The following is a 25,805-nucleotide window of genomic DNA, read 5'->3' as shown; positions in this document are numbered from 1 at the left end:
TCCAGAAAATTGGTAAATGTCCCTGGAGGGCTAACAATATGGAAAGAAAAAAAGACCTACTAGGTATTTCACAAATAGGTTAAGATTACCCACTAGAGTCCTGATGCCCTGTACTTCTCCCACTCTAACCTGATCACAAAACTTCAAATAGCATATATTCTGAAACTCCAAACACATAATCAACAATCTCTGCAGTCCCTGCCACCTTCTGGTCTTAATTATATTCTAAGGAAAATACCTTCCAAGCAGCTCAGTCGCTCATTTGTGTCCGATTCTTACAACCCCATGAACCGCAGCACACCAGGCCTCCTTGTCCATCACCAACTCCCGGAGTCCACCCAAACCCATGTCCATTAGTCGGTGATGCCATCCAACCATCTCAACCTCTGCTGTCCCCTTCTCCTACAGCCCTCAATCTTTCCAAGCATCAGGATCTTTTCAAATGAGTCAACTCTTCACATGAGGTAGCCAAAATATTGGAGTTTCAGCTTCAGCATCAGTCCTTCCAATGAACACCCAGGACTGATCTCCTTTAGGATGGACTGATTGGATCTCCTTGCAGTCCAAGGGACTTTCAAGAGTCTTCTCCAACACCACAGTTCAAAAGCATCAATTCTTCTGTGCTCAGCTTTCTTCACAGCCCAACTCTCACATCCATACATGACCACAGGAAAAACCATAGCCTTGACTAGACAGACCTTTGTTGATGAAGTAATGTCTCTCCTTTTTCATACGCTGTCTAGGTTGGTCATAACATTCCTTCCAAGGAGTAAGCGTCTTTTAATTTCATGGCTGCAATCCCGTCTGCAGTGATTCTGGAATCCAGAAAAATAAAGTCAGCCACTGTTTCCCCCATCTATTTGCCATGAAGTGATGGGACTGGATGCCATGATCCTAGTTTTCTGAATGTTGAGCTTTAAGCCAACTTTTTCACTCTCCTCTTTCACCTTCATCAAGAGGCTCTTTAGTTCTTCTTCACTTTCTGCCATAAGGGTGGTGTCATCTGCATATCTGAGGTTATTGATATTTCTCCAGGCAATCTTGATTCCAGCTTGTGCTTCTTCTAGTCCAGTGTTTCTCATGATGTACTCTGCATATAAGTTAAGTAAGCAGGGTGACAATATACAGCCTTGACGTACTCCTTTTCCTATTTGGAACCAGTCTGTTGTTCCACATCCAGTTCTAACTGTTGCTTCCTGGCCTGTATACAGGTTTCTCAAGAAGCAAGTCAGGTGGTCTGGTATTCCCATCTCTTTCAGAACTTTCCACAGTTTATTGGGATGCACATAGTCAAAGGCTTTGGCATAGTCAATAAAGCAGAAATAGATGTTTTTCTGGAACTCTCTTGCTTTTTCGATGATCCATCGGATGCTGGCAATTTGATCTCTGGTTCCTCTGGCTTTTCTAAAACCAGCTTGAACATCTGGAAGTTCTTGGTTCACATACTGCTGAAGCCTGGCTTGGAGAATTTTCAGCATTACTTAACTAGCATATGAGATGAGTGCAATTGTGTGGTAGTTTGAGCATTCTTTGGCATTGCCTTTCTTTGGGATTGGAATGAAAACTGACCTTTTCCAGTCCTGTGGCCACTGCTGAGTTTTCCAAATTTGCTGGCATATTGAGTGCAGCACTTTCACAGCATCATCTTTCAGGATCTGAAATAGCTCAACTGGAATTCCATCACCTCCACTAGCTTTGTTTGTAGTGATGCTTCCTAAGGTCCACTTGACTTCACATTCCAGGATGTCTGGCTCTAGGTGAGTGATCACACCATTGTGATTATCTGGGTTGTGAAGATCTTTTTTGTACAGTTCTTCTGTGTATTCTTGCCACCTCTTCTTAATATCTTCTGCTTCTGTTAGGTTCCTACCATTTCTGTCCTTTATCGAGCCCATCTTCGCATGAAATGTTCCCTTGGTATCTCTAATTTTCTTGAAGGTATCTCTAGGCTTTCCCATTCTATTGTTTTCCTCTATTTTTTTGCATTGATCGCTGAGGAAGGCTTTCTTATCTCTCCTTGCTATTCTTTGGAACTCTGCATTCAGATGCTTCTATCTTTCCTTTTCTCCTTTGCTTTTTGCTTCCCTTCTTTCACAGCTATTTGTAAGGCCTCCTCAGACAGCCATTTTGCTTTTTTGCATTTCTTTTTCTTGGGGATGGTCTTGATTCTTATCTCCTGTACAATGTCATGAACCTCTGTCCATAGTTCATCAGGTACTCTGTCTATCAGATCTGATCTGAGCCACAGTCAGCTCCTGGTCTTGTTTTTGCTGACTGTATAGAGCTTCTCCAACTTTGGCTGCAATGAATATAATCAATCTAATTTCGGTGTTGACCATCTGGTGGTGATGTCCATGTGTAGAGTCTTCTCTTGTGTTGTTTGAAGAGAGTGTTTGCTATGACCAGTGCATTCTTTTGGTAAAACTCTATTAGCCTTTGCCCTGCTTCATTCTGTACCCCAAGGCCAAATTTTCCTGTTACTCCAGGTGTTTCTTGACTTCCTACTTTTGCATTCCAGTCCCCTATAATGAAAAGGACATCTTTTTTGGGTGTTAGTTCTAGAAGGTCTTGTAGGTCTTCATAGAACTATTCAACTTCAGCTTCTTCAGTGTTACTGGTCGGGGCATAGACTTGGATTACTGTGATATTGAATGGTTTGCCTTGGAAACGAACAGAGATCATTCTGTCTTTTTTGAGATCGCATCCAAGTACTGCATTTCAGACTCTTGTTGACTATGATGGCTACTCCATTTCTTCTAAGGGATTCATGCCCATAGTAGTAGATATAATGGTCATCTGAGTTAAATTCACCCATTCCAGTCTGTCTTAGTTCACTGATTCCTAGAATGTCGACGTTCACTCTTGCCATCTCTTCTTACCTCTTACCACTTTCAATCTGCCCTAATATTCCAGGTTCCTATGCAATGTTGCTCTTTACAGGATAGAACCCTGCTTCTTTCACCAGTCACATCCACAACTGGGTGTTATTTTTGCTTTGGCTCCATCCCTTCATTCTTTCTGGAGTTATTTCTCCACTGATCTCTAGTTGCATATAGGGCACCTAGCGACCTGGGGAGTTCATCTTTCCGTGTCCTATCTTTTTGCCTTTTCATACTGTTCATGGGGTTCTCAAGGCAAGAATACTGAAGTGGTTTGCCTTTCCCTTCCCCAGTGGACCACATTCTGTCAGACCTCTCCACCATGACCCGCCCGTCTTGGGTGGCCCCACACAGCATGGCTTAGTTTCAATGAGTTAGACAAGGCTGTGGTCCGTGTGATCAGATTGGCCTGTTGTCTGTGATTATGGTTTCCGTGTGTCTGCCCTCTGATGCCCTCTCAGTGCCTATCATCTTACTTGGGTTTCTCTTACCTTGGACTGAGGTATCTCTTCACGGCTGCTCCAGCAAAGCGCAGCTGCTGCTCCTTACCTTGGACGTGGGGTAGCTCCTCTTGGCTGCCACCCCTGTGCTTCACTAAATGGCAGGCATATTTTCATTCATTTAACCATATCTGATCTTTTGAAGTATAGGTGCTTCTTACTATTATTACTGTCCAATTAAGAGATAAACTTAGGCATAGAAATACACATGATACAGTTACCTGCCAGAGCCAGGGATTTACATGTACGCAATCTGGCTTTAGAGTTCTGACTCAGAACCACTACTCCTCACTCTCATGGAGACTGTTTTCCTTCTTATAGCCAAACCTAACTCAGGGCCATGGAGTGAAGTGTCTTTCTCATTCCCCCTGTTAACACTTACCTGGCAAAATCCCAATCCTGGTTGAGCTCAATTATGCCTGAACCCAAGCAACAGAACATCGCTGGAGAAAACTTACACAACCAAGCTGATCGACTGCACTTTAAATTGAGAAACACCAAACTCAAATGCTCTTCTAATCCATTACATTGCTTTCATAACCTTACTTGCTTGACAACTATTTCATACCTTCTCTTCTCAAAGCTCTAATGCCACCATTTCTCCATCATTGCTAAAGACTGAGCTTCAAAGTAAGAAAACAGAAGAAAAAGGAACGCTCTCATATTCCCTCCAACAAATCTCCAAACCTGTCTCCACTTAAACCCACACTCTCTACTCTCCCTCCTATCCTGGGAACAAGGGACCCTCTTTCTTTTGCTGTGTTCTGGATTCCACCTCCTCTACCTTCTCTACACTTGTCCCTAATTGCTTTATTGGCCTACTCTCCCCACTCAGTACCAGTGTCTCCTTCTCTCCAAGATCATTCTCCATCAGCTACAGACAAGCCCTGGAATCTCTCAGGGTGAAAAAGTAAAATCCTTAGCCTCCCCGTGACCCCTCACAGGCTCTCTGGCTACCAACTCATTTCTCTTTTCCCTATTATTACAAAACTTGTTGAAAAATTTCTCTGTGCTCACTACCTCATTTCCTTATCTTCTATTCAGTCATTGGCCCACTTAAAAAATGCCTGATGATGCATGACCACTCATATAAAGGTCACTTCTCTAGGCCTTCATCTTCATCAACTTTTCAGCAGTATTCAGTACCTTGTTCTTGGCCCTCAAGGTATGCTCTGACTTCTCTAGCCAATCTTTTTCAGTCTATGCTGGCTCCTTTGCTGTACTGAAATTTTATTTTACTATTATTTTTAAATGCTGAAATACCTTAAGGCTCAATCAAGAGCTCTCCTCTTTTCTCTCTCCTGAGTTATCTCCTCTGGCTCTATAGTTTCAAACAGCATTTAAATAGTATAGCCTAAATATATAACTGCCTCTTCTATATTTCCTCTTCTATTCTTCTAACCGGTTGTTGTCAACTCCAGCACATCACTGAATCCTACTTCTATTCTTGAGCTCTATAATCCAACATCCACAGAGAAGTCAGAGATCTTTTAAAATTGCATCATTGTAAGAACATCTAAACTCAAACACAGAACACAGCAACAAGTTTTGCACTGCAGAGGATCTTGTATTTGCTATTCTGCATACCTGGCAATTCTTAGGTCAACTCTTTGTGTGGCAAATTCTTTCCTATCTCCAAGTAATATCAAACCCTCAGAGAAGCCTTTCTCCATGGCCCACATGTGGCCTACAATTACTCCAGAATATCACATGGTTACCCTCCTAGCACTGATTACCATCTGGAATCGCCCTGCTTGCTAGTTTCCATCTACCCTCCCTCACTGGAATGCAAATGTCACAAGGCCAGGAACCCTACTGGCCTCGTTCACTGCTGTATCAGCAGTCTCATAAAAGTGGCTGATGCAGTAGGCCCTCAAATGCTTTGAATAAATATATTAATCAGTCAATGTGAACACAGTTCACAAACCATTTTTCTTCGTTTCCCTGAGAAAAGCTTTGTAGAAAAGAGCAGAATTACAGTTCTATTTATTTAACCAGTGTAACCAACATGCACCCTTCAAACAGACTATATTCATAACGACTATTACATGCTTTAAAAAGACTTAAGACTCCTCTAAGAATACTTATAAAAAAACATGCTATATCCCATTATATTTTAAAAATTAGTTCAGTTTAAGCATTTTTATTAGGCATAACTACTTAATGTGGAAGATGCCATTCTAGCCCTTGTGAAAGGAAATCCACTATGATAATCCTACCGGTCTAATCTTTAAAAATTAATTAGGTACCAATCTCTGATTGAAGAAAATTTTGACAGTCTTACTATACTTTATGCAGGCTTCCCAAATGGTGCTCAGTTCAGTTCAGTCATGTTGACTCTTTGTGGCCCCATGGACTGCAGCACGCCAGGATTCCCTGTCCAACTAGTGGTAAAGAAAACACCTGCCAACGCAGGAGACACAGAGACTCAGGTTCAATCCCTGGGTTGGGAAGTGCCTCTGGAGGAGGGCATGGCAACCCACTCCAGTATTCTTGCCTGAAGAATCCCATGGACCAAGGAGCTTGGTGGGCTAAAATCCATAGGGTCACAAAGAGTCGGACACAACTGAAGCAACTAAGCACGCACACATACTTTATGTGTATATTTAGTTATATTTTTACTTTTGCCTTCAGTAAAAATTATAAAAATTAAAACTTTAAGATATGAAAAATCCCAGCATCCCATCAAAGTGAAAATCGGCAAATTTGATTTAATTTTGCTTTTTTTAATAGACATATACAAAAGTATACATCTGTTAAAAACATCTTTGAATTCTATAAAAGTGGTATCTTAAGGTTCCTTGGAGCTTTAAATCCTGTGACTTTTGTGACACATAAGCAGTGTGAAGAAAAGTAACTTAGAAAATAGAAAACTGTGAGCACATATTACAACTTAAAATGATCCATTCATGAGCAGCTGGGATTCTGTCGTGAGCATCACACTGTACACAGCTGTAACAGTGATGAATAAACATATATCCTTGAGTTACAGATAACCATCCTGCCCCCGAAGCACATCTGGAAATAAACACTACCCACAGAGTATTCAAGTTGAAGATAATAATAGCAACGGACACTGACTTAGCAGATAATTACTGCTAATCTGTGGCAGGCACTTCACTAAGCTCTTTTCCATGAATTACCTCATGTAATCTTCACAGCCAATCCATGAGGCATGTATGTTCATGGAACCATGTACAAATGAACACTGGTGTCTGAGGTTCCACAGAGAGTAAAAGGAGCAAACAGGAAGAACTCTGGCAGGCTGAATCTTGGATCTGGTCCTTAATCACTATCTTTCTGAAATTTTCTTTTTAACCATTTAAAAAACTTTATATTTTTTTTTAAATTACGGGATAATTATTTTACAATATTGTGATTTCTGCCAATTTCTGTATGGTTTCTGCCATACATCAACAAGAACTGGCATTAGGTATACATATGTCCCCCCTCCCATTTCCCTCTCCTCTGAACTACTTTGTAATCACAGCTCTTAATTCTTCTGCCTGGCATATCCAACCTCTCTTTTTAAAAAGCCTGTTCAGGCTATCCAGCCTTTCTTGACTCTTTAACTCCCCCCATTTTTAGACATATTTTCTTTTCCTATTGCAGTTATTTCTTAAAAAAAAAAACTATAATAATGTAATATAATAATAGTACCTCTGTTATTCCTTCTAGATCTTGACTTAAGCACAGGGACTAAAGCTCAACTCTGAATACTCTAACCTAGCTCACTGCTTGATCCTGACAGTGTTTCAGTTCAGTTCAGTCTCTCAGTCGTGTCCGACTCTTTTCGACCCCATGAATTGCAGCACTCCACGCCTCCCTGTCCATCACCAACTCCCGGAGTTCACTGAGACTCATGTCCATCGAGTCAGTGATGCCATCCAGCCATCTCATCCTCTGTCGTCCCCCTCTCCTCCTGCCCCTAATCCGTCCCAGCATCAGAGTCTTTTCCAATGAGTCAACTCTTCGCATGAGGTGGCCAAAGTACTGGAGTTTCAGCTTTAGCATCATTCCTTCCAAAGAAATCCCGGGGCTGATGTCCTTCAGAATGGACTGGTTGGATCTCCTTGCAGTCCAAGGGACTCTCAAGAGTCTTCTCCAACACCACAGTTCAAAAGCATCAATTCTTTGGCGCTCAGCCTTCTTCACAGTCCAACTCTCACATCCATACATGATCACAAGAAAAACCATAGCCTTGACTAGATGAACCTTTGTTGGCAAAGTAATGTCTCTACTTTTGAATATGCTATCTAGGTTGGTCATAACTTTCCTTCCAAGGAGTAAGCGTCTTTTAATTTCATGGCTGCAGTCACCATCTACAGTAATTTTGGAGCCCAGAAAAATAAAGTCTGACACTGTTTCCACTGTTTCCCCATCTATTTCCCATGAAGTGGTGGGACCGGATGCCATGATCTTCGTTTTCTGAATGTTGAGCTTTAAGCCAACTTTTTCACTCTCCTCTTTCACTTTCATCAAGAGGCTTTTGAGTTCCTCTTCACTTTCTGCCATAAGGGTGGTGACTTCTGAGTATTTGAGGTTATTGATATTTCTCCCGGCAATCTTGATTCCAGCTTGTGTTTCTTCCAGCCCAGCTTTTCTCATGATGTACTCTGCATATAAGTTAAATAAGCAAGGTGACAATATATAGCCTTGACGTACTCCTTTTCCTATTTGGAACCAGTCTGTTGTTCCATGTCCAGTTCTAACTGTTGCTTCTTGACCTGCATACAAATTTCTCAGGAGGCAGGTCAGGTGGTCTGGTATTCCTGTCTCTTTCAGAATTTCCCACAGTTTATTGTGATCCACACAGTCAAAGGCTTTGGCATAGTCAATAAAGCAGAAATAGATGCTTTTCTGGAACTCTCTTGCTTTTTCCATGATCCAGCGGATGTTGGCAATTTGATCTCTGGTTCCTCTGCCTTTTCTAAAGGCTTGAACATCAGGAAGTTCACGGTTCACATATTGCTGAAGCCTGGCTTGGAGAATTTTGAGCATTACTTTACTAGCGTGTGAGATGAGTGCAATTGTGCGGTAGTTTGAGCATTCTTTGGCATTGCCTTTCTTTGGGATTGGAATGAAAACTGACTTCAATGAAACTAAGCCATGCCTGTGGGGCAACCCAAGATGGGCAGGTCATGGTGGAGAGATCTGACAGAATGTGGTCCATTGGAGAAGGGAATGGCAAACCACTTCAGTATTCTTGCCTTGAGAACCCCATGGACAGTATGACATTGTTTAGGTTAGATTAAACTACAAGGCTAAATGACTATAAATTCTGATATAAAAGGGTTTTGTCTTGGTTGTTACCTATAAAACAGTGATTCTAATTCATTAAATGACTACAATGGAAGAGGAACTATAATACAGTATATGTATGTACCTATATGTACTATATATACAGTGTATACAACAACTATACACGGTATGTACAATCTACTTGCCTGAGAAAACAATTTCAAAGAAGTAAAAATACACTCTCAATTGGGATTAAATCTTAGAGGTGCTACAGGTTTGAGTTTTGTGTCCAAAACCAGTATAGCTGTGGCTGTCCCCAAGTTAATGATACTAAGGGCTGATGGATTCTGCTGAATCAGAGGTATGTTCTATTTTATAAATTCTATTAATAAAGCACTGAAAGGATGCTTTACAAGACCCAGTAAAGACATTTATTTTGGTTTTCTTTTGGGAAAGGGAGATGTAAGTCCTTTAAGGGCTGTTAAGGAATTAACAGTTTAAGGGCTTTTAAGTAAGGGAACAAAATGCTAGTTCAAAATGCTAGAAAATAAGTATTTCAGAGAAATTCTCACATTTCCTTGAAACCTGTGGGCATCACTGACAATCCAATTATCTATCCTATTCTAGTTTAGTCATATATTTGTACTAAACATATCTACAAAAAAGAAATGGTTGTGTTGATAATTCAAAACTCAGAATCTCAAACAACCAAATTTTGCTTTGGGAACTTACTGTTTGCTTTTTAAAAAATATACCCTTTTAACATTTAGCATTTGCTAATATTAAAATCTGCTGGATTTCTCTATTGATGGGTATGGGAGAGAGGAAGAAACAGTAATTTTTTAGGTGGCAAGGGTAAGTCAGCCTAGAGTAAATATCAGAATAATACACTTGCCAAGGCAGAAAACAACATAAGAGATGCAAGTTTGATTCCTGAGTCGGGAAGATCCCCTTGTGGAGGGCATGGCAATCCACTCCAGTATTCTTGTCTGGAGAATCTCATGGATAGAGGAGGCTGGCAGGCTATAGTCCATAGGGTCACAAAGAGGCAGACAAGGCTGAAGCAACTTAGCATGCACACAAGAAAACATTGTTTCTTTTTTTATATATGAGAACAATAATGATAAAAATGAGTAGCTATTCACAGTGATTTAAAAGAAAGATGTGAAACAAGATGGACACTTCAATAATCTTTATAGTACAATTAAATCTATCAAAGTTAATCGATTATTTCAAATAAAATTTAATTTTTTAATTAATAATAAGAATGTTCTCAGCATTAAAAGTTAGTGAACAATATGCCAGTAATTAACTTTACAATTCAACTTTAAACTAGATTGGTTTCCATACAAATTAACATAAAAACACTAAACTGTACACACTAAACAAATTTTTCTATAATGTATTTAAACTTACATGAGTATCTGTAAACAAATATTATAGCTCATAAAAAAAGATATCATTTTTTTTCCCAACTGGAAAAAATCCTATGCAGTAAGGTTTATTTTCCTTTGTGAATTTTATTGAAACTGTTCCAAAAGTATAATCATGAAGAGTAAAACACACACTCATTAAGATGCAAATTTAATATATGCCTGGACTTCAAGGAGATCCAACTAGTCCATTCTAAAGGAGATCAGTCCTGGGTGTTCACTGGAAGGACTGATGCTAAAGCTGAAACTCCAATACTTTGGCCATTTCATGTGAAGAGCTGACTCATTGGAAAAGACTCTGATGCTGGGAGGGATTGGAGGCAGGAGGAGAAGGGGACGACAGAGGATGAGATGGCTGGATGGCATCACCAACTCGATGGACAAGAGTTTGGGTGAACTCCAGGAGTTGGTGATGGACAGGGAGGCCTGGCGTGCTGCGATTCATGGGGTCGCAAAGAGTCGGACATGACTGAGTGACTGAACCGAAGTGATGCATATAAAGGATAGGATCAAAATATTACACAGGCACGAAGGTGCCAACTATAATTTTACATACAGGGATTTACAAAAAAGCTCTTGTGTTACACACAAACATGCGTGTATCTGTGCACATCTGTTTGCTCAAAGCTATGAAAGAATGGTGCTAGATAGTAAGTAGCCTTGCAGGTATTAAATCCCTCAATCAGTAAAGGAAAGAGACTAGAATTAATCTGAAGGATATCAAGATACTTCACAGAGAAAACTGAGGTACTACCTACAGCAGATCTGCCTTGCCTCTACACCTCTTCCAATATTTATTCCCTTTTACGTTTTAAGGTTGAGGTAAAAACAGAAGAACAGTATTAATAACATATATGAAAGAACAAAAGCTTGCTGAGGTATTACTACTCTGCAAGAGAATTAACTCTAAATACTTTGGAAAATTCTGAAGCACTAAACAGAATCCAGAGTCAAGATAAGATATTGCTTTATCTTTATTTAGAGTCTCTTCACAAAAATTCCCCTTGTGGCTCAGCTGGTAAAGAATCCGCCTGTGATGTGGAAGAGCTGGGTTTGATCCCTGGATTGGGAAGATACCCTGGAGAAGGGAAAGGCTACCCACTCCAGTATTCTGGACTATATAGTCTATGGGGTCGCAAACAGTCGAACATGACTGAGCAACTTTCACTTTCATTTCACTTACAAAAACTAAGTATCCTCCAAAGCACTGATAAAATTATCAACCTCTATTATTATTACTAGACTCTCCTTACTTTCAGTTTCACTATGTTGAATTTTTTTAGGGTATCACTCCAATACAAGAACCCTGTCAAGCACTGCTATTATTATTCTCTGAACGTCTTTTTTTTTTTTTACTTTACTACTGAAGTAAAACGGCATCATCATCTTCCCATTCACACACGCTCAAGCTTTGGCTTTATTCCCTATCCTTACATTCAAATCTATCAACAAATTCAGCTTTTTTTTTTCTTCAGCTGAAGGGGACTGTGGTAGACAGTATCTTTCAGAATGACCTTTTAACCATGCATGGCTCCTGAATAGTTTTCACCTGGACTATTACAATAACTATTTTTCACCACCTTCAGCTTTCTAAGAGCCAATTATATCACCCAGCAAAACACGGTTTCAGTATATTACTCCCTACTGGAAGCTTAGAAAAATAAGTTTATAAACCATGAAAAGCACTTCAGTCCAGTGCTCACTCAGCATGCAGGAAGTACTCTTATCACTGCCACAATTGTGACATTCAATCACTTTGAAAGTAAATGCAAGCTCTTACTCATATGACTAAAGTCTTTTCATAAACTAGACCCATTCTTTCAATTTGGTAATTCATACTTCTATTCTAGGTAAGCAAAACATAATGACAAGGATTCTTTACTTGATCAAACTTTGGTCAGGGTTTGGAAGCTTCTCCTAGGGGCATCTGTGCCTGTTCTTGGAAAATGTAGTTTTTGACTGCTATGTCAGTTTAACCAGAATCTCTTTCATCCTCAATAACTGATCACCCTAAATATTGATCAAAATCCTCAACACCAACTGTTGGTCATCCCAGTCAGTCTGCCGCAAGAAGCCTGTTAGCTTGTGTGATTGGGAAGATAATGCTGCGGTTTTACTTCAGTAGTAAAGTAAAAAAAAAAAAAAAAAAAGACATTCAGAGAATAATAATAATAACAGTGTTTGGGTTCTTGTATTGGAGTGATATCCTAAAAAAATTCAACATAGTGAAACTGAAAGTAATCCCCTCTTACCCCTCATGTTTTCTCTTAAGAGCTGCTAAGTCACTTCAGTTGTGTCCAACTCTGTGTGACCCCATAGACGGCAGCCCACCAGGCTCCGCCGTCCCTGGGACTCTTCAGGCAAGAACACTGGAGTGGGTTGCCATTTCCTTCTCCAATGCATGAAAGTGAAAAGTGAAAGTGAAGTCGCTCAGTCGTGTCTGACTCTTTGCGATCCCATGGACTGCAGCCCACCGGGCTCCTCCATCCATGGGATTTTCCAAGCAAGAGTACTGGAGTGGGTTGCCATTGCCTTCTCCTCTCTTAAAAGAGGTTTTCCATTCTATGACCTCCAGCTACTTCTCAGCCACAAAGTCCCACGTGCCCACGCTGAGAGCTGAAGCCAATTTCTCTCCTTCACTGTAAAATCCCACTGCCTATGTGCTAAGTCACTACAGTCGTGTCCGACTCTTTGTGAGGGTATGGACTGTAGCCCGCCAGGCTCCCCTGTCCAAGGGATTTCCCAGGCAACAACACTGGAGCAGGTTGCCATTTCCTCCTCCAGGGGATCTGCCCGACCCAGGGACAGGACCCCTGTCTATGATGTCTCTGGCATTGCCAGGCAGGTTCTTTATCACTAGTGCCACTTGGGAAGCCCCAAATCTCACTGCAGTTGTCCCTATATCTATGATGATGACCCTGAATAAGGCTGGCCTTACCATTTTAACAATTATCATTGAATATTTTTTTTTTAACACTAGTCAACTGTTCAAGACTTGCTCCCTCCCACCTTGGTGGTTTTACAATATGGTATTTCTTCTCTGGATAGGTCGTATGCACCTTTTCATCACCTAAAATTTTTCTATCTAACTATATTCAAAATGCTATGATTCCATAATACCTTCTGATCTAACCCTTCTGACCTGGCTCATTCTTTAATCAGCATCATTTGTTGATATCTGGAAACATGGCTTATATTACAGTATAGTATTTAAAAATGCACCTATGCTACACTTCAAAAAGTTCAATGTCATTTTTTCAATTGTGGTAAAAATGCATAAAATTTATCATTTTAACAATTTTTAAGAGTACAGTTCAGTGTTGTTAAGAATATTTGAACTGTGCAATTTATCTCCAAAATTTTTCATCTTGCATAACTGCAACTATAGCAATTAAACAACTTTTCTCTCAAGATCATCTGACCAAGGTTTATTTCGAGGCTTTCTATTCTATTCCACTGGTTTCCAGTCTTCTTTATGCCAGTATCACACTGTTTTGATTACTCTAGCTTTGTAATATGTTACAAAGTCTTTTTAAAAAAACTCCTTCTGCCTGAAACACTGAATCACAACTTAACCTGGCTAGTATCTGCTCACTCTTCAGGCCTCAGATTTTACCCTCTTCGGAAAGTCTTCCCTGACCGTTACATTTCTCCAACATTCAAATACGCAATTCCTTCTTGTGGACTCCAACTACACACTGTATCTCCTCTATTATAGAACTTACTTTGTTTCACTGTAATTAAACTGTGACTCCCAGGGATGTTAATCCCTTTAATATGGTCTTTACATATCATTTTAGCTTTTCCATTGCCAGCTCTGAGCAATGCTTGACCTATAGTAAATAATGAATAAATATTAAAAACTGAATGACAGTAGAATATACTCAAGTGGTAAAAAGAGTAAGAGTAATTGATTTAGAAAATGTTCCCAAAATATATCAAGTAAAAAAATCAAAGTGCAGAATAGATGGTGTTTACAGAATGTGCTTGGTTGCTCAGTCATGTCTGACTCTTTGCGACCCCATGGACTATAGCCTGCTAGGTTCCTCTGTCAATGGGATTCTCCGGGCAAGAATACTGGAGTGGGTTGCCATTTCCTTCTTCAGGGGATCTTCCCAACCCAGGGATCAAACCTGGGTCTTTTATGTCTCCTGAATTGGCAGGCAGGTTCTAAACCACTCGAGTCACCTGGGAAGCACCCTGTTACAAATATACTTAACAGGAAATGCACTCCAGTCCTATTCTGTCATCACTCAAAAACTACCAAGATTTGGTCAGAAGAGAAAAACACATTATAGGCAGAATCTTTACTGCTTGAGCCACCAGGGAAACCTATTTTTATAGAATGCTTCAATTTACACACACACACACACACACACACACACCAAAGGGAAATATATATTCAAATAATCTGGATACATTTGACATAGCTTTGAAAGAACATATAAGAAAATAGTAAAGCTGATTATTTCCTGGAGGTCACACAGAAACTTGGGTGGATGGGGGCCAGGGAGAGGAAGACTTTTCACTGTATACTTTTTTAATACTTTTAAAATCATATGATTCATTCCCTCTTTGTGGCATTAAATAAGCTTAATTTTTTAAAAGGTACATGAATGAATAACATCCCAGAGGAACATCAAAGAGCAGCTATGTAGTATGTGGCATTTTTAAACCCCGCCCCCCTTCATTTCGTAAGAAATAAGAAAATCAAAACGAACAGACTGTATCTGCAGTGTTACATGTGAATCCAGGGTCATCCCATCATTACCAAAGAACCATGGAGACTAAGAATTTTGTTGATAAAGTACTTGATCTGTTTAGTCATCTTCAAGGAGCATTTTAAGTTAATTTTTGAGTGTTCATTCTAAAAGCACAAGCCATCTAAAAGTAAGCATGTACCACTTATCACTGAGCAACCCGTTCACACACTAGCTTTACAAGACGTGGTAGCCAGCTTCCAACATGGCCCCAATGATCTTCAAGCTCTTGTGTAGTCTCCTCCCACTGCTGGCCTGTATGAACAATAAATAGAACACTGCAGAAGTGAAAAATCAGGCCATAAAAGACACTGAGGCTTCTACCTTGATGTCTCTTGGATCACTTATTCTGGGGCGGGCTGACCTTTATGCCAAGAGGACATTCAAGCAGCCCTGTGGGGAGGCCACCGTGGGGAAGAACTGAGGCTTCCCTTCAACAAGCAAAAAGAGCTTCCCAGTATGTGGCTGAACCACTTTGGAAGGCCAATTAAAGCTTTAGATGACTGCAAACCTTTAAATGACTGGTTCTCAAGCCAGAACCTGAGACAAGTCATTCCCTTATCCCTCCTGAGATTTATACTGTTCTTTTAAATCACTACATTTTGCGATAATGTTATGTAGCAACAGAAAACTAAAGTTTATTCTCAAATTAATAAATTCCTTTTTAAAATCACAACCTCTATTAACTTAGGACATTTTAAAAAGTAGTTATTAGGTCACATAAAATAGGCAGCCTCAAATTATAGAATCAGGTAGGCTTGGAGAAGGAAATGGCAACCCACTCCAGTGTTCTTGCCTGGAGAATCCCAGGGACGGTGGAGCCTGGTGGGCTGCCGTCTATGGGGTTGCACAGTCAGACACGACTGAAGCGACTTAGCAGCAGCAGCAGGCTTGGAGAATAGTGTTTCGAAAACAGATTTCCAGTAAAATACCAGTTGCCATTTTAAAAAAATCATGTTGCTAGAACCCCTCATTCAGGCGAACTCTTGACTAAAAACTGGTGGTAAAACTTATGGAACTGTGGTTTACAATATGGAAGTTACTTAAATATTTATTTTTATTCCAAAAATACAGACATTTTAACTTTAAAGAAAGTACTATGTTTCATTTTTTTCCTCAGGAGAAAAATATGTCAGGAAACTTTAAAACTTTTTTAAGATTAAAAAAAATCTCTGTCAGGAGACACACTGTTAACATCATTAAATGACCTTACTACCCAAGGCAATCTATAGAGCCAATGCAATCCCTATCACAATACCAATGGCATTTTTTACAGAACTAAAGCCAATAATTTTAAAGTTTGTATGGAAACACAGAAGACCTTGAATAACCAAAACAGTCTTGGGAAAGAACTGAGCTAGAGGAATCATGCTCCCTGACTTTATACTATACTACAAAGATACAGTCATCAAAACAGTATGTTACTGGTAAAATAGACACATAGATCAATGGAACAGAAATGAGAGCCCAGAAATATACCTATGCATTTATAGTCAATTAATCTATAACAAAAGAAGCAATAACATACAATGGAGAAAAGACAATCTTTTCAAGAAGTGGTGCTTGGGAAACTGGACAGCTGTATGGAAAAGAAAAAAAATTAGAACATTCTCTTAACACCATATATAAAAATAAACTCAAAATGGGTTAAAGACCTAAATGTAAGACTAGAAACCATAAAACTCCTAGAGGAGAACCTAGGCAGGACATTCTTTGACATAAACTGTACAAATATTTTTTTGCAACTGTCTCCTAAAGCAAAAGAAGCAAAAGCAAAAATAAACAAATGGGACCTAATGAAACTGAAAAGCTTTTGCACAGCAAAGGAAACCATCCACAAAATGAAGACAAAGTATGGACTGGGAGAAATTATTTGTAAATGATATGCCTGATAAGGAGTTAATATTCAACACATATAAACAGCTCTTATGACATCAAGAAAAAACAACACAGTTAAAAAATGGGCAGAAGAACTGAATAGACATTTTTCCAAAAAGGAAATGCAGATGGTCGACAGGCACATGAAAAGATGTTCAACACTGCTAATCATCAGGGAAATGAAGATGAAAACCACAATGAGATTATCACTTCACTCCTGTAAAAATCACTTTCATCAAAAAGAACACAAATAATAAACACTGGTGAGGATATGTATAAAAAGGAACCCTTATTCACTGTTGGTGAGAATGTAAATTTGTGCAGCCATTATGGAAAATAGAATGGAGGGTTCTCAAGAAACTAAAAATAGGACTACCATATGACCCAGCAATGCCACTCCTGAGTATATATCCGTAAGAAACAAACCCACTAATTCAAAAAGATACATGTACCCCAATGTTCATAACAGCATTTACAATTGCCAAGATACGGAAGCAACCTAAGTATCATCAACAGGTGAATGGTTAAAGCAGAAAAGTGTTATTTGCTCAGTCATGTCTGACTGTTTGTGACCCCATGGACTGTAACCTGACAGATTCTTCTGTCTATGGAATTCACCAGGCAGGAATATTGAAGTGAGTAGCCATTACCTTCTTTAAGGGATCTTTCCCGTCTAGGAATTGAACCATATCTCCTGCATTATAGACAGACTTTCCACCACTTGAGTCACTAGGAAAGCCCTGGTTAAAGAAGATGTGGTATATATATACACAATGGAGTATTCCTCAGCCATAAAAAAAAATGAAATTTTGCCATATGCAGCAACATGGATGGATTTGGAGGGTGTTGGGCTAAGTGAAACAAGTCACAGAAAGACAATACTATATAGCACTTACATGTGGAATCTACAAAACACAACAAACTAATGAATACAGCAAAAAAGAAGTCAACTCACAGATAACAGAGAACTAATGGTTACCAGTGGGGAGAGGAGGAGGAGAGTGGCAATACAGGCAGGGACAGGAAATTTAAGAGGTATAAGCTGGTATGTATGGCATAATCAACAAGGAGTTATTGTACAATATGTAGAATATATTAAATATTTTAAAATAACTTTTAAAAATTGTGATTCACTACATCATGCACCTGTAACTTATGTAATATTGTACATCAACACTACTTCAATAAAAAAATAGAAATAAATACAAAAAAATTGAGACACATTGTAAGACACGATAAGCATGTATGAAAAGGCACCGGGTCAAGTGATAGCTCATCATCATGCTGAATATAAGCAAAAAGTCTAACTGCAGACTGGGGTGGCATTTGTGGTATAAAAACATACAAAATTCCATGGAATTCCCTGGCGGTTCAGTGATTAGGACTCTGTACTTCCACTGCAAGGGGCACGGTTTGATCGCTGCGGGGAACGAAGATGCTGCATGCTGTGCAGTGCAGCCAAAAAATGAATAAATAAAACGAAAAAAAACCAAAACTCCAGCCATCTGAAAAATATGATTGATGGCAATAACACATATCTTAAGAGTTTAAGGTAGCTTAGCTGATATTGGAGAAGGAAATGGCAACCCACTCCAGTATTCTTGCTTGGAGAATCCCAGGGACGGGGGAGCCTGGTGGGCTGCCGTCTCTGGGGTTGCACAGAGTCGAACACGACTGAAGCGACTTAGCAGCAGCAGCTGATATTTTACAGTACCTTTCATAATATAACAGCACAAACAAAACCAGCTGGAAATGTAAGTGTACAAGGGAGTTTACATGTATAATGGAGTTTATGTATATAATGCAAAGGACCAAGTCTGGTGTGCTTCTGTAGTTTTTCAGACTATAATCAGCTGTCACTTTTAAATGATGAGTTTATCTGCACTGCTTCTATTACACTGCTTAATTTTATAGTATAGACACAGAAAAGAAACTTCCTGCTGGGGTGAAGGCTCTTTTATGAAATAAAAATATTCATCCAAAGTGCTCTTATCTTATTTTCAAATTGACATTGTACCCCAGAACTTTGGATTAACAGTAATCTGACCCCTGACTGAGCACCAAGTTATTGCTCTGATAAACCTAGTATCACCAGTCAGGTAAATTAGTTTTTGGAAAACAGTAGTACCAAACTAAATAAGTCTATTCACCTGAATTCGTTGTTCATGAACACAAAATACTGGCAATTTAGACACTGAGTGCATCATACACATCTATGCCGGTAAATAACCTCAACTAGTTGAGACACACAGTGTATTCTATAGAACAAAAGTAGGGAATTCATTTTCTTGCCTCTTCATGTAAAACTCCATAAAAGAGGAGACTTTTTTAAAAAAGTGACTTAAGTGACACTGAATCAGGTGAGGAAGTCATTCTCCCTTCCTTCCTTTTTCAGCTCCTCTGACTACTTTAGGATGTCTCAGATACCTGTTTTTTTATTTATGGTGGTTACTTCAAGTTTCCTTTAAAAATCATGTTAATAATTCCACTGATAAATATGAAATAAGTATACAGAAAGTATTCACTAGAAGGAATGATGCTGAAGCTCCAATACTCTGGCCTCTTGATGCGAACAACTGACTCATTGGAAAAGACCCTGATGCTGGGAAAGACTGAAGGTGAAAGGAGAAGGGTGTGGCAGAGGATGAGATGGTTAGTAGCCATCAATGACTCAACAGACATGAATTTGAGCAAACTCCAGGAGATAGTGGAGGACAAAGAAGCCTGGTGTGCTGCCATCCATGGGGTCACAAAGAGTCAGAAAGACTTAACGACTGAACAACACAACAAATACAGGATGTATGCAGACATGGGTGAAAAGTTTGAAGATGATATAAGAATGATTTAAACAAGTTTGAGAAATACTGCACTTATCCATTTGGTCAACAAATAGAAGTGCTTACATGAGCATGCCATTGGTTTTGCCATCATGAAGGATAGGAAAAATGTTCAAAGAAATGTAAATCTGAAAGCCAGAAAGAAGGCAAAAAAGATTCACAAAGTGGCGCTTGAGCTAGAACTTAATAGTTATGATTTACACATGTAGAAACAGGGAGAAATTCAAAGAGAACAAAGACATAACAATACAGGCCTGAGTGGTGGGTAACATGTTCCAAATCTTGATTGTGGTGGTGGTTACACAAGTGTGTATGTAATGTACACATAAAACGAGTGCACATTATTACATGTAAATTTTTCCTTGGTAAGTGTGATACCGTATCTTTGACCTATGCAATGAACAATCATTGAGGCTTCAGGCTTGGATATCTTGGGGAAGGGGAGGTAAACACAATACAAGAAGGGAAATCCCAATTTGGAGAAGGGGATCAAAAGTACTCACTTGCATATAATACATTTTCAATAAAAGCTGTACACAAAAATAGCAGTCCATACTTCAACAGTACGTGAACCGAGAACTTGCAGATGTAAAGGCTGGATTTAGAAAAGGCAGAAGAACCAGAGATCAAATTGCCAACATCTGCTGGATCACAGAAAAAGCAAGAGAATTCCACAAAAACATCTGCTTCACTGACTACTAAAGCTTTTGACTGTGTGGATCACAACAAACTGTGGAAAATTCTTAAAGAGATAGGAATACCAGACCGCCTTACCAACCTCCTGAGAAATCTGTATGCAGGTCAAGAAGCAACAGTCAGAACCGGATATGGAACAACAGACTGGTTCCAAATTGGGAAAGAGTACATCAAGGCTGTATTTTGTCACCCTGCTTATTTAATTTACATGCAGAGTACATCATGTGAAATGCTGGGCTGGATGAATCACAAGCTGGATCAAGATTGTGGGGAGAAATATCAATAACCTGAGATAAGCAGATGACACCATCCTAATGGCAGAAAGTGAAAAGGAACTAAAAATAAAAAGCCTCTTGACGAAGGTAAAAGAGGAAAAGTGCAAAAGCTGGCTTAAAACTCAACATTCAAAATACTAAGATTAAGGCATCTGGTCCCATCACTTCATGGCAAACAGATGGGGGAAAAGTGGAAACAGTGACAGACTTTATTTTCTTGGTCTCTAAAATCACTGTGGACAGTGACTGCAGCCACGAAATTAAAAGATGCTTGCTCCTTGAAAGAATATCTATGACAAATCTAGATAATGCATTAAAAAGTGGAGACATCACTTTGCCAAAAAAGGCCTGCCTAGTCAAAGCTATGGTTTTTCCAGTAGTCATGTATGGATGTGAGAGTTGGACCAGAGAAGGCTGAATGCTGAAGAACTGATGCTTTCAAACTATGGTGCTAGAGAAGACTCTTGAGTCCCTTGGACTGCAAGGAGATTAAACCAGTCAATTGTAAAGGAAATCAGTCCTAAATATTCATTGGAAGGACTGATGCTGAAGCTGAAGTTCCAATACTTTGGCCACCTGATGCGAAGAGCTGATTCACTGGAAAAGATCCTGATGCTGGGAAAGATTGAGGGCAGGAAAAGAAGGGGGCAACAGAGGATGAGATGGTTGGATGGCATCACTGACTCAATGAACATGAGTTTGAGCAAAGTCTGGGACATACTGAAGGACAGGGAAGCCTGTTGTGCTACAATGCAGTCCTTCGGGTCACAAAGAGTCAGACTTGACCGAGCGAGTGAACAATGACTACTACTTCTACTTAAGAGTTTCTTCTCAGAAAGAGAGCTTACAAAAATTATGGCCTGCCTATTAAAAATAAATGCACTGTGCCTCATTCCCTCAAACAAAAGAGCACATTAACATATTAACAGTACTCACCCCTAACAAACCAACAAAGAATAGACAGAAGCAGCCACACTAGTTGTGTGCTACTGACACCGGACAGAATTTTGCAAAAGAGTTGGAGACTGTATTCAACACTTACATCTTGTTCCTACGCAATTTAGAAATAACTGCCTTAGACTTTACATTGTAACCTTTAACTTTTTCCAGAGATCTAGCTCTTAAAATTATTTAGTTATCAAGTACATCTCACGTGGTTTTTGTCACATTTCAGTTTTTAAGAATCCGTGACAAGTCTTTACTTGTCAAAACTTTATAATGCTACTCTTAATAAGATCAATAACTTGACCATAAAATCAAATTCCAAAATGAGGTAATTACAGTTATAGAGAAGCATCAAGAGGCCAGAAAAAAGAAGATGCCCTTCTGTCATAAATTAATGCATTAAAGTTCACAGTAACCCATGTGAATCCTTGTTACAGTACTAAGGCAAATAGAAGCCTTTTGGTCTAGCGAGTTGGCATTTGATCTTCATGCTCTAGCAAGCTTAAGCTGAAGGCCACAGAAGCATATAATGTAGGAAATTTTAGAGATGAAAGGGGAGTCTGCTCAACTACAGTAATTTTCAAATGGGTATTCTATGTAATTATACTCCAGGAGATGTTAACATGTTGGCCACGACAAAATTCGCTCTCTGGCCATGTACGTTTGAGAAATGCTTCGATAACCTTTCCCTGGAAGCTTCCACTCTGGAAGTTTATGTGTGTATTAGCACAGTAGGGCTAGAAGTCTTGTGGTTAAAAGCAAATGAAAAGTTAAGCCTGATCTAAACCAATATTCTTCCATACTGAGCTTGCCTGGTAAGAATAAGGTAAAGAATCTGCCTGCGATGCAGAAGAACCAGGTTTGATCCGTGGATTGGGAAGATCCTCTGGAGGAGAGCATGGCAACCCACTCCAGTATTCTTGCCTGGAGAATCCCTAAGGACAGAGGAGCCTGGCAGGCTACAGTCCAAGGGGTTGCAAAGATTTGGACACGACTGAGCAGCTAAGCACAGGACATGCCTGCTCCCATATTATTTGCTACAGAACTCTGTTTGGAGGTAGTAAGAGCATTAATGGATTCAGAAGAGTGTTCAGGGAAAATAGTTTGGAAAACTCTGATTCTATGAAATTCTCTTAGATGACAAAACTGAGGCCTAGATAGATAACACCCGGTCAGCAGAACAAAGGTCTTGAATGAAATCTCTCCTTTCCAGACCAGAGTTCTTTCACGTAGTTTAACTACTAAATAGGACTTCTTTGACTGCATATACTCAAACATTTAATTCTGTCTGCCTGCAATGCGGGAGACCCGGGTTTGATCCCTCTGTTGGGAAGATCCGTGGAGAAGGAAATGGCACCCCATTCCAGTACTCTTGCCTGGAAAATTCCATGGACTGAGGAGCCTGATAGGCTACAAGTCCATGGGGTCACAAAGAGTCGGACACCACTGAGCGACTTCACTTTCACTTTATATTTACATTTTGGTTACGCTATTACATTTCCAGGTTTGTATATTAAGTTAGATATTTTTACTTCTTACAGTCTAGTCTCTGGCTCCTAATAATCAGGGTCACCCGGAGATCTGCTATTGTCTACTAAATTCTGGGGAATGATTTAGTTCTGAGCAGCTGAAAGTAATCATTTTAAAAGAAAGCATTGGTACTACAACTGGTTTTAATTTACTCTAGTTCTAACTTCTGTCAGCGCAAGGAAATAGCCGTTGTTTATCAGGTGAAGAGTCAGCACATAAAACTGACGTGTAATCCACAGTAAAACACAAGACATAATAATGTCTACATCAAGTCAGCCAATACCATCAAAACTAAGGGATCTTTGTCCTTCTACAGTTCAGGGCTTACTTGTCAGGCAAAAACTTAAGTTTCCTATCTTTTTTGTATTTATTTTTAAAAATGTTTTGACTGCTTTAGTCTCCAGATTTTTCCCATCTTTCTTTCTCAAACCCTACAGAACTCTGTAAGTGTAGGAATAACCAAAACATAATGTATTTGACTTTAAAAGAGTAGTTGTGTGTTACTCCCCTTTCCTCCCCTGGGTAGGCGAGAATGAAGGAAAACTAACAAGTGACTATTGTTATGGTGCAACTTTAAAAGGCTTGAGAATCAAAGGTGATGCCTGTTAACAACTTCCTTATGACTAATGTGACTTCCTCTAATAAACTTCTACACTCCTTTCCAGCCCCCACCCCCCACCCTCTACATGGACAATTAACCAGGGCGGGCATTCTCGTCTCTTCAATCATGAACCCCTCCAAATGCAAGAGACAGTATGATGATGCCTCGATTCCAACAAAGAAGTGAGTCCGCGCGATCTGCTCACACAGGTGCGACCGCCGCCCCGACCCCGCGTACCGCGCGCCCCTGCGCAGGAGGCTCGGCCCGGCCACCCGACGCCCCGGCTCCGCCTCTGGCCCCCGGGGCCCCGGGCCGCCCTCGCGCGGCCGCCGCCGCCCGGCCCCGGCCCGCCAGTCCCGCCTTCATGGAAACCACGGGGCGGGCGGCCGGCGGGTTTCGCGGCTTCCAGGCGGGGTTCAGGCGGCAACACCCCCGAGGCTACCGCGGGCGGACCAACCGGGCGTCCCAGCGGCTCAGGAACTAGCCGGGCCGGGGAGGCCGCTCCGAGCCGGAGGCCGCGGCCTCGCAGCCGCGCTGGGGGAGGCGGGGCGGGGACGCTGTTACCTGCCGGGGGCTCGGCCGCTCCTGCCGGCGCCGCTCTCCTGGCAACCGCGGCAGCGACACGGAGGTCGGGAGCCGGACGGCCTAGTGACAGCTCCCAGTGTGCACCGCGCCCGCGCCCACGCCGGCGTCGACGTCCGTGGCCCTCCATCCCCGCCCCCGGTCCGTTCCTCGCCTCCCGGCGCTCGTTGTCGCCGCAGCGCCCTCAAGCGGACTATCGCGGAAGCGGCCCATCGTCACCAATGAACCGAGTAGACCTGTAGCCGGTGTTTTCCATTCGCCGGTGTCAGCCTCATCAGGATGGATGAAGAGATGGAAGGGATGCTAGGAGTTGAAAATAACTTTTAAATATTCTTCAAGCAACGATTTAAGTGTTTATTTAAATTGTTTAACTGATTCCTCAATATTTAATGTGAGGAACTCCAAACCTAGAGAGATTAAAAGACTTGGGAAGTTAGAAAACAAATAGTTGCTATCACATTAGGAGCTATTCTGATTGCAGAACTCGAGAATCACGTAGTTACAAGGAGAATTGCACCCTGGTGCCTAAAATGTAGGGTCAAATATGGTTTCTTTTGCAAATGTGACTATATATCAAATATAACAATTCTTAAAAATAATCAAACATAAATTGTGAAGAGAATGCTGCATTAAGAATGTTACATAGGAAATTCCCAGCTGGTACAGTGCCTAGAATTCTGCACTTTTGCTGCCGTGATCCAAGTTCAAGCCCTGGTCTGGGAACTAAGATCCTGCAAGAGGCCCAGTGCACAAAAAAAAAAAAAAAAAAGAAAAGAAAAAGAAAGAATGTTACATATTTCAATATATGTTAGTACTTAAGCACTTAATAGCCTTGAACATTAAAGGTGGAAGATAGGAGGAGCCAAAACAATGGAGAAAAATAATAAATTAATATAGCATATATATGTAAGGAAGAGAAAAGAGTTTTGTTTAAGCCAAATTGATGACCATAACCTCGGAGAGATAGATTCAAGAAGCACTTGAATTTTTCCACTGGACTACAAAATGGGGGTGGGTTATAAAGGCAGAAGGTCCCCAAATCATAAGATATTTGTCAATAATTAGGATTGGAGCTGACAAAGAAGGGTGCTTGTCATGTAAGGGTTGACTGAGGTCTGAAATGGTTACATAGTACAAGAGGAGAGCTTGAGACTATAAAGTTGCAACTGGCAGCTGCTGGCAGCAAGGCTCATTGGTGTCCTTGGATGTGATACAGTTCAGAAACTTTCTCAGTAATACAAGCACATGTCTGAAACCATGACCATGGTGGCCACGTGGCTCCCTTTGGAATATCTGAACCACAAATCCTCGATTTTTTAATGCATTTTTTACTTTAATGGTTGAAGTAGATGTATGATGCTTTTTTTTTTTTTGGCTATACTAGTTAGCACTTGGGATCTTAGTTCCCTGACCAGGGATTGAACCCATGCTCACTGCAGTGGAAGCATAGTCTTAATATCCCTGGATCACCAGGGAGATCCCCAGTGCATATTTAATAGGCCACAAATAGGCTGTTTGGGTTAGCCTAAAGTTCCAGTTAAATCATGTATAAGCCAGCATGTTTCTTAATATGTGAAATTTTCTTCCATCAAAACCATCATCTTTTGTCACCATGGAGATGAAATAGCAGTAAACTTCTTTTAACTGC

At 40.4% G+C, this 25,805-nt stretch overlaps 1 protein-coding gene across 4 annotated transcripts in view; it reads right to left on the bottom strand.

Annotated features, from left to right (window-relative positions):
• The window catches only part of DOP1A (DOP1 leucine zipper like protein A), a 125,107-nt gene extending 100,867 nt beyond the window's left edge, over window positions 1-24,240 (bottom strand). For all 4 annotated transcript variants that reach the window (XM_059890074.1, XM_059890075.1, XM_005210704.5 and 1 more), the window contains exon 1: window positions 24,140-24,240. The gene's annotated coding sequence lies outside the window, so the exon portion shown is untranslated. The remainder of the gene's footprint in view (window positions 1-24,139) is intronic.
• Window positions 24,241-25,805: the final 1,565 nt, after the last annotated feature.

Source organism: Bos taurus, chromosome 9 (assembly GCF_002263795.3).
Source record: "Bos taurus isolate L1 Dominette 01449 registration number 42190680 breed Hereford chromosome 9, ARS-UCD2.0, whole genome shotgun sequence".
In the NCBI taxonomy this organism is placed as follows: domain Eukaryota; kingdom Metazoa; phylum Chordata; class Mammalia; order Artiodactyla; family Bovidae; genus Bos; species Bos taurus.
Note: the sequence above shows the minus strand (reverse complement) of the source record. Positions and strands in the feature narration are given on the sequence as shown.